Source organism: Notamacropus eugenii, chromosome 2, assembly GCF_028372415.1.
Source record: "Notamacropus eugenii isolate mMacEug1 chromosome 2, mMacEug1.pri_v2, whole genome shotgun sequence".
NCBI classification, from domain to species: Eukaryota; Metazoa; Chordata; class Mammalia; order Diprotodontia; family Macropodidae; genus Notamacropus; species Notamacropus eugenii.
The window spans coordinates 23,854,223-23,867,788 of NC_092873.1; the positions used below are offsets into that span (position 1 = coordinate 23,854,223).

Sequence of the window (13,566 nt, forward strand, 5' to 3'; positions counted from 1 at the left end):
GAACTTTCGATAGCAACATTCTTTCCACATCTTTCTCTTCTTGGACAATTATGTGATTAATTTTCTTTGCCAATTGTCTTCTTAAGCATTTTAATTCAGTTAGATTGAACCTGATTTTCTTCTCTTCATTTATTATGACCTGATTCCCAATGTTGATGAGTTTGATGGTTCTGTCATTGTATTTACAAAACATCTGGAAAAGGAAGCAATGATCCCAAAGGGGCATCTTCACAATCATTCCAGACTCATTGTGTTTCTGTGATGAAAATTACTAGACAGGCATGAAATCTCAGAAAGGTCAAGGGTCCAGGAGTCCATCTCACCTAATCTGAGCCCGAATAAGAATCCTGTCCACAGTCAGACATAATAGGAAGTGAGACAGACTATCCAAACATTTGCCATAAGGAAGAACTCCTGAGGTATGCTGGTTCACTATGAATGGCTCCACATCTCTCTCTCAATAGGCAGCTCCCATTGCTCCTCCTTCTACCTCTAGGTCCCAGTATCACAAATATAATCTGTGTTTACCTAAAAAACCTTCATATACTAAAAGAAAGACATTTTGTCATTGATAGCTCTTCATTTCCACAAAGATATCATGGGCTCAGTAGAAATCATTTCACTATATTCAGCAAAGCATTGTCCTAAACGTTTGTCTCCCATCTTGCCTATGGAAAAGAAAGATGTGTGAGAAAGATGACATGATGGTGAGATAGCTAAGTGGTGCACGGAAGAAAGCACTCTGTCTCAAATAAGGCAAGAACTGACTTCAGATCCCTTCTGAGATACTTGGTGGCTTGGTGACCTCACAAGTAACTTAGCCTATTTTCGTCAGTTTTATCATCTGTAAAGTGGGATAATAATAGAAGCTACCACCTAAGTTACTAAGAAGGATCAATTCAGATCATTGTAAAAGCCCAGACTATAATAAATGCTATGGAAATAGATCTTTTATTATACATGAAACTGAAAGTTTCTTAACTTAACTTAAGTTTCTTTTAATTAAAAAAATTTCAAGATCGAAAGGGTCAAAAATGCATTTCTTTTTACAACTATATTTATATTAATTCTAAAAGCAAATTAGGACCAACAACATTGCCCAACCCATAGAAGGCAGGTAATAAATGATGATGGATGAATCAGTAATCTCTATAGATGACCACTTTGATACCGAAAATGAAAAGAACTATCTCTAAATTCTTTTTTAAAAAGATTGCTGACATATGTGTGTGAAGACACAGCTTTAAGACAGAATGTGAACAGTTTAAAACGCAAAAACGGTCAGTACTCTAAATTTGATATGTGTGTTTTGTGTGTGTGTGTGTGTGTGTAGGGGGTGGCGCAGGGTGAACTGAATAGGAAGAAATGATATCTAAAACGCAAAATTAAGTGTTGAGGGGAATGTATAGGAGAAAAACAAAGAGGATAGGTAGAATGTAGTAAATCACCTCACATAAAAGAGGCAAGGAAGAATTTCTACAATAGAGGGGAAGAGAGATAAGGTGAGAGAGAATAAGTGAGCCCTACTTTCATTGGATTTGGCTTCAGGAGGGAATAACATTCACACTCAATTGGGTATAGAAGATAATCTTACCCTACAAGAAATCAGGGGGGAAGGAGGGAAGAGAGGGGAGATAATAGAAGGGACAGCAGATTGAGGGAAGAGGTAACCAGAAGCGAACACTTTAGTAGAGGAATAAGTCAAAGGAGAGAACAGGATAAATGGAGAGTGGGACAGCATAGAGGGAAATATAGTTAGTTGTTCACAACATGATTGTTATAGAAGTATTTTGCATAACTACACGAATATAACCTATATTGAATTGCCTGTCTTCTCAATGAGAGTGGGTGGGGAGGGGGAAAGGGAGAGAAAGTTTCAAAAACGAATGTTAAAAATTGTTTTCACATGCAACTAGGAAATAAGGTATATAGACAGTGGTGCATAGAAATCTATCTTGCCCTACAGGAAAATAGAAGGAAAAGGGGTGGTGGAGGGGCGATAGAGGGGAGGGCAGATTGGAGAAAATGGTAGTCAGAACACATGCTGTCCTGGAGTGGGGGGAGGGGGAGATGAGAATAAAATTTGTAATTCAAAATTTTGTGGAAATGAGTGCTAAAAAGTAAAATTAAATAATTTTTTTAAAAATATAAATTTTTTTTGAAATAAAAAATAATATTTATAGCAGCTCTCTCTGGGGTGGCAAAGAACTGGAAATCGCATGGATGGGGAATGGCTGAATAAGCTGTGGTATATGGGTGTGATGAAATACTACTGTGCTATAACAAATAATGAACTCAGTGCTTTTAGAAAAACAAGGAAAGACTTGCATGAAACAATGGAAAGATATGAGCAGAACCAAGAGAACATTGTGTATAGTAACAGCAATATAGTTCTAAGAATTGTGAGCAGTTATTTTGTCTATTACAAATAGCCAAATTAACTATAAAGAGTATGTGAAGAAATATGCAGTCTGCATCCAGAGAAAGAACTGATAAATAGAAGTATGTATAGAATGATTATATATGTACATATTTACACATACTAATGATATATATTAATGATAAAGATATATGTGTTTAATGGCAGTCATCTCTATGGCTGGGGAAGGTGAGGAAAAGAAATTTACGTGACAATTTTGTTGTATGTTTGAACGAAATTTCATAGTAGATTTGCAGTTTCCTGTGCAAATCATCTTTTTTGGTATACTGGGTTATGAAAATTTGATTTGTTTTATTCCATAATTTAAAAATATTTTTAAAAGAGAGAGACACTTAGCATGCTCCAAAGAATAAGGAAAGAACTTCCCTTGAGAGTAGAGAATCCCGGATCCCAAATATTTAAGTCTCTCTTGCACTGAATTTTACATGCTCAGATCATCTCAGGTTTTGATCCGTGCCCAATGGACTACTTGCAATATTCCAAGGACACGGAAAGTCCAAGGCATTGTTCTTTCTATAAATGGAGTTTTGAGCAATAACATCTTAAGAGGAGTAAGTCAAGATGTGCAGATGATGAGGGCAGGAGACAAAGAAGTCTTGGGAGGTCAACCCAAGGGAGAGAATGGGATGGCTTGAAAAAGGAAATTAGGGGCTATTTTTTGTGGTGGGGGATGAAGAAAGTAGTTTGTCACTTCTGTAAGCACCACCACCCTCAACAGACATCCCGCAAAGCACTTCTATGTGTCATTTCCATTTCAAGTTCATTGTTCTTCCATGGAAAATGGAGATGTGATGATGACCTTCCTCCACAAATATGGCCAGGTTCCCTAGCCTCAGATGTTGGGTCTTTGTTTTACTTTTCCTCTGTTAGGAAGTCAATATGAATTTGAAAGACAATTATAAAAATGCACATAAAAATTTCAACTGATCTTCAGCTGACAGAAGCAGATCAGAAAACACCTGAGAACTGAGAAGATGCCCATCTCCTTCTGAAGGTTCTTGGAGATCTCTGTCTTTGGTCCTGCATCTTTTCTGCTTGAACAATATCAAGCCTGTGGAGCTGAACTGGAAAGAGGGTAATTAGGTTCAACAATCTGATCAAAAATAACTCTTCCTGAGCCATCATATTCTCTCTTTCACGTAAGTCCAAATAAGACAGAGACTTACTATTTCCTTTTAGGAGTTAAGGAGGGTAATTTCATTAATATTGGCCACAGGAAACAAACTCCTCAAACTCATGGGAGATCAGAGAAATTATGATCCTCTGGCATTGCTTTCACTTTTCTCTCAATGGCTTCCTGGGCTTAGAGGCAGAGAATTACTGTAAGATGAGAGTGGGCCATTATCCCTACTCCATTTGCCTATTCCCTCTATCCCTAGGTGCTATGCAAAGTCCTGTCTCCTGAATTTCTGGCCCTCACAAAACTTTTCCATAAGTAAAACTGAGTATTCTCCTGATGTTTCAGCTTCCTGTGGAGAAGTTGTAAGGGCTCTGACTTTCCCTAAACTGAATGTAGACCTGGGTGTTAGGCCTGGCCTGGAGCTTTGTATCTAGTCAATGCCATCTATATATTTATCTGTGTTTGTGTGTATACTCAGTTATATGTATATATTGTATGTACATATTCATGTGTACATCTATGTCCTTTCCATAAATGTGTGAATTGAATGTGAATATGCATGAGGAGAAGCCCACACATAGGTGTACACAGGCATACATGCAAGTACATGTGTATGATTTTATCTTAAAATGTATTCCTTTGTCTTCATGTTCCCTCCTGGAAAAAAAACACACAGACACTGGGCTTAACTCTAGGATATGGGTCCAAATCATATCACTGTTTCTTGTGTTATGAACAGGAAAGATAGGTTATGGTCAGGTTATCAAATGACCTTGGTGTCTCCTTCTCTTCACTCACAGCCCCCACCCACCTCCAATATGCAAGCAAGTGATTATTACCTTTGCCTGTACAATCCCATTCTTCCCTTCAAACAAAGGTCACCCTGGCACCCACATCACATCCCACTTGGATTAGTGCAATAGCCTTCTGCTTGGTCTTCTTTTAATCTAGCCTCCATTCAGATGCCAACCTGAGCTTCCTAAGGTACAGGTCACCTCATGTCATGTCTTCCTCCTTCCTCTCACTCAATAAACTCCTATTTAAGCTGCCTGTTACTCCAGAAAATCACCCACTTGACTTTGAAAGCTCTTCGCAAACTGACTTCATCCTACCAGCTACACTGGCCGTCTTACTTACACATGACATCCCATCTCCCACAGACATTTTCTCTGCTTTCCCCCATGCCTGGAATTCTCTCTCCTAATCTCTGCTCCCTGGCTTCCTCTGTTTGCTCAATTCCTTTTCTCTTCAAGACACCTTTCCTGGACAGCATCACAGTTAGTGATTTCCCTCTGAGATTTCTTCCTATGAATAGTGTGGTTTTGTATATATGTGGATATTTGTAGGAGATACGATTTGTAGGGAAATGAGATCAGATGAATTTAAAAGTGACTTATCAAGCACTTAAAATTATAGTAATATTAAATAACCTGTTCAGAAAAAGTATAGGAAAATATAAACCCTGATGGTTTTTCTCTGTGATACAAATTGGTAGGTAAAACAGAGTATAAAAAAGAGAACGAAAAGTGGTGCCAGCCTGGTGACAGAAAGACTTGAGTTCAAATGTGGACTCCACTGTTCGCTAGATGTCTGACCCTGGGCAAGTCACTTGACCTCTGTTTGCCTGACTTTCCTTGTCTGTTAAAAAGGGATAAAGCTAGCACTTACTTTACTGGGTAATTATGAAGATCAAATAAGATAGTGCCTTAGGATAGTACCGGACACATAGTAGGTGCTATGTAAAAGTTATCGTTATTATTAATTAGCTTTTGTAATGATTACCAATATATTAACCAATATAATAATATGAGGTTATTCCCTAAGTTAATTTACTCATGTTGCCATATCAATCAACCTAGCAAACAGTTACTTGGCAATGCTGTTAAAATATTTTGGAGCAACTAGGTGGCTAGAGCACTGCCTATGTACTGTCTTTCTGCTGACTGGAGCACTGCATTTGGAGTCAGGAAGACCTGAGTTCAAATCCACCCTCAAATACTGACTAGTTGTGTGATTCTGGGCATGTTACTCAACCATGATTGCTTTAGTTTCCACATGTCTAAAATGAGCTGGAGAAGGAAATGGCAAATCACTCTGGTGTCTTTCCAAGAATATGGACTTGGGGATCACCAAAAGTTGGACATGATTGAAAAATGACTAGACATTTTGGGGAAATGGCAGAGTAGGACAGAAAATCGCATCTCTGGATGAACATAGAGCCATGAAAATAAATCAGAGTAGGGGCAGAATCAGAGTCCTTGAGGAACAATTGAAGAAGACCAGAAGAAAAATCCCAGGACTAGATTTTCTCCCTGAAAAGAATAAACATCTCTGGGTTGGGAGGCTGCCTCAGCCAGGTATAGGAATTTTTACCCCAGGGAAAGTGAGGGGAGTTGGGCGTCTGAATTGGGGAAGATCAAAGGAACCTGTGTTGATAAGGAATACCAGACCAAGCTGTGCTCTGGAGAGCTGTGGTGGTGAGAAAGAACCAGCACACTGCCAGTGAGTGCAGAAGCAGTGGGGTAGGGATGCTGTCAGATGTGGACACTTATAGGAGGCTGAAGGTCTTGGTTTGAGTTCAAGGTCCAAGGGTAGAACTGAAGAGGATCAGAGGACAGAGGTTTCATTCCCCTTACCACAGTACTAGAGGTGATTATAACAACTAAATTATCACCAAAAAATGCACAGGGAAAGGAAAAAGAATCCCACCAGAGAGAGCTACTCTGGGAATAGAGAAGATGGTGGTTCATCTTCAGAAGAGAAACAAAGAAACCGTCTCTTACCCACAAAGAGTAATGTCGAATGGTCACCTGCCCAAAAAGAATTCTTTGAAGAACTTAACAAAGACTTTACAAATGAAATGAGAGAGATTCAGGAAAAATTAAAAAGAAAAATAAGAATAATACAAGAAAAACAAGAAGATTATGACAAGAAAGGCAAAAAATGAGAAAAAGAGATCCAGAATCTTAAGGAAGAAAATGATTCCTTGAAAATCAGAATTGTTCAGCGAAGTGATAAGCGATGAAGAAATTACGTGTGTGTGTGTGTGTGTGTGTGTGTGTGTGTGTGTGTGTGTATAACAAAAAACAGAAGAGAATGGGAAACATCTCAAAAGGAAAACAATGTATTAAGAGAATAGATCAAGAAGATAAAATGTTGGGGGTGTAAGCTCAGTTCCATGTGGACAGTCTCGGGCGGGTAAAGGTGAGAGCTTCTAAACCTTAGAGTTCTCATGAGGCCCCCCAGGAAACAGCAGGGAATTGAGGAGTGAGATCTCGTGTATTTCCGCCTCTTCCCGTGAGAAACGTGATGGGAGAGAGCATCCCCGCCCTCGAGACTGGCCCAGATCTGGGCACACCTATTGTTATCTAACAGGCACGGTATTCAGGTGCAAACTACTCGGCAGGAGAGCTTAAGTAGGGTCAGGAAAGCCTGAAGGCGCTCTTAGCGCTGAGGGGCTCTTACAGGACAGAAGGCCCCTTTTCCTCTCTTCTCTCTTCCCTCTCCCTTCTCTCCCCACTTCCACTTCTGCTTTCATTCTCTTACTGTAAGATCTTTGCCTCCTTGGGAGATTTCTCTCTCTCTCCTAAGGAAGAATTCCCCCTGCACATGTAACCAGGACCCTGAATAAAGCCTAACCCTTGTTCGACTCCAGAAAGTCTCTTCTCTCATACGTTTATCCGGTTTGGCCAGCCGAAGACCTGTGATAGGTAAGGTAAGACTCGGGTAGCCCTCAGGCCTCTAGGCCTGGCAATAAAACATAAGAATAATTGGATTACCTGAAAGTTCTAATTCAAAAAAGAATCTTGATGCAACAATACAAGAAATAACTAAAGAAAAATGTCCTAAAGTATTAGAACAAGAGAGGAAAGTAGAAATAGAAAAAAATCCACCCATCACCACCTGAAAGAGATCCTACGAGGAAAATTCATAGGAATGTTACAGTCAACTTCCAAAATCCCCAGATTAAGGACAAAATATTAAGAACAACAAGAAAATAACAATTTACATATGATGGTACCACAATTAGAATCACACAAGACCTAGCGTTTGTGACACTAAAAGATAGAAAGTCTTGGAACATTATATATTAAAGAGCAAAAGAATTGGACTTCCAGCCAAAAATATCATACCCACGGTGGGTATGGAATTCCGAATGGAAAAAAAAATGGACATTTGATTAACCATCAGACTTTCAGGTCTTAGTCTGAAAAAAAACTGAATTCACTAGAAGATTTGACATACAAGAGCCAAGAGAAGGATACGATGCATACCAATGACCAACTACAAGGGACTCGGTAAAGATAGAATTTTTACGTTATGTGTATAGAAAATGTCAAACGATGTCTAAGATTGTTACTCGCAATTAAGTAGATTATAAAAAACACAGAGGCAGACCTAAGTATGATATGACTTCACAAAGGAAAGCTGTTCAAAAACAGCTAAAGGAGTAATTGCCTTATACAAATTAGGTGCAAGAAGAAGGACCAACACAGAGGAATTACATAGCGGAGAGGTTCTGCAAACCAATTTCGTCAGGAACAGGTTAAAGACGAGAAAGAACATACACATCTAGAAGAGTATAAAAATCTTCAAAATTTAGAAAAAAATAAAACTCTGAAGTGATAGGGAGAGAAGAAAGGAAGGCTCTTTAGAGGGGAGGGTGAGGGAATAGGTTAAAAGGTTATAGAAGGATATTTAGATTTACGGGAATGATAGGATAAGGAGGGATTGAAGGAGTGATGATAGGTTAAATAATAAGGAGGGCAAGGTAACAGGTAGAAGTAAAGTAGAGGAGTTAGGAGGGAGGGGAAAAAGAGATATGTGCAAACATAAAAACAAGATTAGAAGTAGAATCTCTTCGGGGAAGTATATGTTTATATGTATGTATGTATGTGTATATGTTTATATATGTATGTGTGTATATGTATATATGTATGTATACATCAATATCTGCATATAAATATATCCATGCTCAATTTTACCCCTGGAGTAGAGGAAGGGGGAAAAAACAAAGTAAAAAGTGCAGAACAGAGAACAAAAGAAAATCTACAAGGAAGCAATGAAAAAGTGGAGAGTTTTCAACATATCTATGCTTTCTTGAAATAGTAAGTTATTGCTGTATATTCTGAATCCTCTTCTATGTCCTGCTGTGCACATGACATGTTTTACATTTCTTATTTTATGTTTAATTTTATTATTTAAGCTTATAATGTTTTCTTTTCTTATGTATTGAAGTTTTATTGTTTGTCTAAAATATTTTAAATAATTGAACAACAAAGAAATTGTGTTATAGGAACCTAATGAATTACACTCCGCTGTAGGAAATGACAGGCTGTTAAAAGGAAGTAGTGAAGATTTGTATGAGCTGATGTAGAGAGAAGTAAGGAAAACCAAGAGAACAATTTATAAAGTAATAGCAACACTTTTAAAGACTTAAAAAGTCTCATCAAAATAATGACTAATCGGAGAGATTCCAGAGGAGGTAGAATAAAACATGACAGAGACCCCAATCTAACAGGGTAACATTATTCAAGGGGAAATTGCCCAAAATTTCAAGCGTGACAATCTTGGGACATGGGCTGTCTAAAATAGAGTTTGAGTTCCTCCCAAAGACTTTCTCCCTCTCCCTCCTTCCATGACTTGGAGCCATGGATGTTCTCTGGAAGATCAAAGAAAAACTTACCTCCCCAAACTCTTGTCAACGCCATCCTTCATGTAGTCACAAAGTAATCATCAATGAGGAGAGTCTTATGCAAATATCAAGGATGGAACCCTGAGTTACACACAGAGGGAGAAAAGGAAAATGAAATAGCAGTTCAGCAACCTAACCCAAACATCACTTCTGTTGCATAGTCTCTACGTCAGTCCACGCCCATCATCCCCCAAATATATATAAGAAGTAAAAGTGCATTCTCTCCAAGAATTTATGCAACCAACCTTGGTCATTACAGTTAACACGGAACTCAGTTGCTTTTTTCTTTCCAGGTATATTGTTGTGGTGACTGTCCATCTTCTCCTGGTCCTACATACCTTGATCTTCCCCTATTTCTCTCTTCCTATGCTTTGTTGAATCTTTTTCTCATAATTTTTAATAATTCAGTGGTATTTCTTAGGGAGATGGAAATCTTAATTAACATAAATCTATGTGCCTGTGGTGGACTAGGGAAAGGCTTCCTTCGGTTAGCCATCGTTCCTTTCCTAAACTATGACCTCAAACAAAGTTGGAGCTCAGGAAACGTTACTGACGACTTAGTCATGCCTATTGTATGGAAGAGTTGGTTGGTAAAATGCTGTCTACAAACAGAGAACATTAGTCTGAGTGGCCATAAAGGTTAGGGATGGGCAGGTCACAAGGCATCAGAGGAAGAGGAGATGAACAGAATCAGTAGAGATGGTGAGATAAGTACCCTGAGAGTACTTCCTTTAATAATCAGTGGAGTCTGATTGGCCAGTGATGTTGCGCAGGAAATCACAGGATTGTCCACACTTTTGATAAGGCTTGTTGTGTCTCCAAGTATCATCAGAGTGACCTGAAAACAAACCCATTAGTCAGAGAATGGAGGACTATCTCCAGATCAATCAGTCCAGAGAGACTTCATCCTTTGGCTTTTAGAATATCGCATTTAAAGCTCTTCACACCATCTTAATAGTAATTACTAAATCATGTTTGATCCTGACTATGGCTCCCAAAGGGGAAGTTCTGAAGGCACACCTGCTGCCCAGTACTAGCTCCATCTCCATGCCTTGCTGCAGAGGTGAAGCACCACAGACAATATAGTTTATTGTCCATCAATGTGTAGAGCCCAGCTGAAGGAGAACTGTCAACTAATGTGCATTGTGAAGGGCCTGCCTGTACAGCCCTCCCTGACAGTTGAGTGAGAGACAAGATGATGCCCAGTCACCTTCAAGTTGTTTCGATGGAGATGGAACAATAATGACTGACTTCATTCCCTCAGTCAGCCCCAACCAGGAAAGGAACTGCTGAGTTCACAGAATTGGTTTTTTCTCTTGAAGAAGCAAGAGGTCCTTGATTTAATCAAATTTGTCCCTTGGAAATGTTGTAGGAGACTGAGGGAGTACATCCCCTGCCATTAGGGTCAGGCAGAACTGGGGAGTAAGTCTAATACAGCAGTAAATGTCAGGATCAAATGAGAATTGACAGTCTTAGTGTAGTAAGGGATGAAAAAAAGACTCTGGTCTGGGACACTCTTCACCTTGGTTCCTTAACTCCCTGACTCTTTAAAAGCTCATATTTTTTTTGTTTAGCAAAGGACGTCTTCCTCATTCTTCCTCTCTTGACAGTCAGTTAAACTGTTTTCATTATCTTTTCAGGAATAATTTGGTATTTCATCACTCTTTTTCAAGGATGCAAGTATCATTTAACATGTCATTTCATGACATATTGGTGGGTCATCTTTTCAGCTGAAAATTTTCACTGTAGATCATGTGTACTATGGACTCATCAAATATTTCTCTCTGACACAACCTCAAGTGCCTTCTTAGTGGAGATCATCTCGCAAAGAATTCTAGTGATCATGGCCTAAAAGAGAACAACAGACTTGGGAGTTGGCAGCCTGATCAATAGAACAGATTTAGAAGGATGAAGTCCAGTTTTTATTCATATAAACCTCATCATCCCTGCTTTATCTAGATTGGTTTGTTTGATCCTACTCAGGGAAGATCCTTAAAGTGTGATGGGGACCAGTTCTGCTTCCTGCCTAAGGAAACAAAGAAAATGGGTTTATAATGCTTGAAAGCAAGCTGGACATAAGGATGATGACCTGCCTTAAGCTGAACGTTTAACATTGAAGTGAATTAACAACAAAAGGAGAGGAATGTGCTCTGATAGTCTCCAAAAGTAACTCAGATTGAGCACACACTGAGATTTCTTCAAGGATTTTGAGGGGAGTCAGAGGGATAAATGAGGCAGTCCCCATCCCTTGTAAGTCCTCATCTCTGGTAGGGAAGAGGCAATTAGATGTGGAAGGAGGGTGTTCTGTATGTAAACTCAATTAAGAAAGCTGCTAGCTTTGGGACCCTGGGCAAGTCACTGTCCTCCTCCCAGAGTCAGTTTCTTCACCTTTGAGTAGAAAATCACTAGACCCACTGCATGCCCAGACTTCTCTGGCAATTAAGAAGAGAAAAGGAGCAAATTTCTTCACAGAGTTTAAAAGCCTCTCTAGAAGTCAACTATTGTTATTAGTAATATCATGAGTTTTCTGGGTCTCCTTTCCCACTGAGCACAAAAATATTTCACAAGTATCAAAAGAAATGTAGCCCCAAGACCCCAGGCTTACTGCTCCAAAACAGATTAAATAGTAATTGGGAAATGTTTACCAAAATAATGAAAAACACAACACAACACAGATAATGTTACATATTTGTTTTCCTAAGACAATATGTGACTCTTTTTCTATTTGAGTTGAACAGGGCTGTGAGAACTCTAAGAGGCACTGGAGCATGTGGAGCTTATAGATGACGAAAAGGGAGCTGTCAGGACCATTTGTGCATTCAAATACAAATCTTTTCTGTCCTCTGGGTTGTATCTGTTCTTGTTTCGTTTTGGATCATGTTAAGTAAATCTTGTCCTGGGATCCCTGCATTGCTGGGTTCCCTCTTCTCATGGGGATTAAGTCCCCTTCACTTCATTAATACCAAAGACAATCTAGGTCAATGGTTTCATTTCATTTCACACACACACTCACACATACACACACACATAAAATAGATGTAAAATTACACTACATATACTTTTGTTTAGCAGTTCTTTCTGTGGATGCAGAGAGCATCTTTCTTCACATGTTCTTTATAGTTAATTTGGGTGTTTATAATAGCCAAAATAAGTTATTCATTCAAAGTAGTTCTTAAAACAATATTGCCATTACTGTATGACATGTTCTCTTGTTTCTTCTCATTTCTCTCTCCATTATTTTGTGCAAATCTTTCCATGTTTTTCCAAAATCATTGAGGTGATCATTTCTTAGAGTACACACAATCACACACCACATTTTGTTTAGCCATTCCCCAGTGGATGTACATCCCTGCAATTTCAAGGTCTTTGGTACCGAAAAGACAGGTGCTATCAACATTTTAGAACACGTCGGTTTTTTCCTCTTCTTTCCCTTATCATCTCTGGGAATAGAAAGTGGCCTTGCTGGGTCAAAGGGCAGAGGCAGTTTAATAATTCTTTGGGCATAATTCCAGATTGCTCTTGACAAAGCATTTTAATAAAACAAAAGGGCTTCATTTATGTCCTTGGTAGAAGAGAAGGGTTACTACCCCTTGGTCTCATTATTTCCTGAAAGAAGATATTTTTTAGATTTATCCGTCTATCTAAACAGCTAAGGGGTACAGTGGATAAAGCACTGCGCCTGGAGTCAAAAAAACTTAAGTTCAAATATAATCACAGATTCTATCCAGGAGGTTCTAGGCAATTCACCAAAATCTTCCTGCTTCAATTTACTCAACTATAAAATAGTAATAATACTAGCACCTCCCTCACAGGACTATGGTGAGGATCAAAGAGAGTAATATTTGTAAGATCTTTAGCACAATACCTGTGATACAGGAAGCATTACATCAGAGCTTTTTCTCTTGCAGCAAGAGACTGTCTGTCTGTCTGTCTTTATCCCCTACTCTCTGTAAATATATATGTATATATATATACACAAATATTATATGTAACATATATGTATGCATATAACCACGTATATAACGGAATTTTTATAAACATATTTCCCTCTTCCCATTAAATAATTTTTCTTTAGTGTCCACCGTAAGAGAATGGTTTGGAGAGAAAGATGGGGGGAGGGGAGAGGAAGGGAGAATGGAAAAAACATTTCTTACACACCTACTATGTACTACCCACTTTGCTAAGGATTTTATAAGTGTTATCTCATTTTATCCTCACAACAGTTCTAGGAAGTAAATCATATTATACTCCCCACTTTACAATTGAGGAAACTGAGATAGAGATTAAGTGATGTGTGCAAGGTCGGCCAGG

At 38.7% G+C, this 13,566-nt stretch overlaps 1 long non-coding RNA gene across 1 annotated transcript in view; it reads right to left on the bottom strand.

Annotated features, from left to right (window-relative positions):
• The window catches only part of LOC140524713 (uncharacterized), a 77,228-nt gene that overhangs the window by 10,223 nt on the left and 53,439 nt on the right, over positions 1 to 13,566 (bottom strand). The window contains exons 3-4 of the long non-coding RNA XR_011973817.1: positions 9,971 to 10,093; positions 9,247 to 9,336 (exon numbers count right to left, since the gene is read on the bottom strand). This is a non-coding gene — a long non-coding RNA (uncharacterized lncRNA). The remainder of the gene's footprint in view (positions 1 to 9,246; positions 9,337 to 9,970; positions 10,094 to 13,566) is intronic.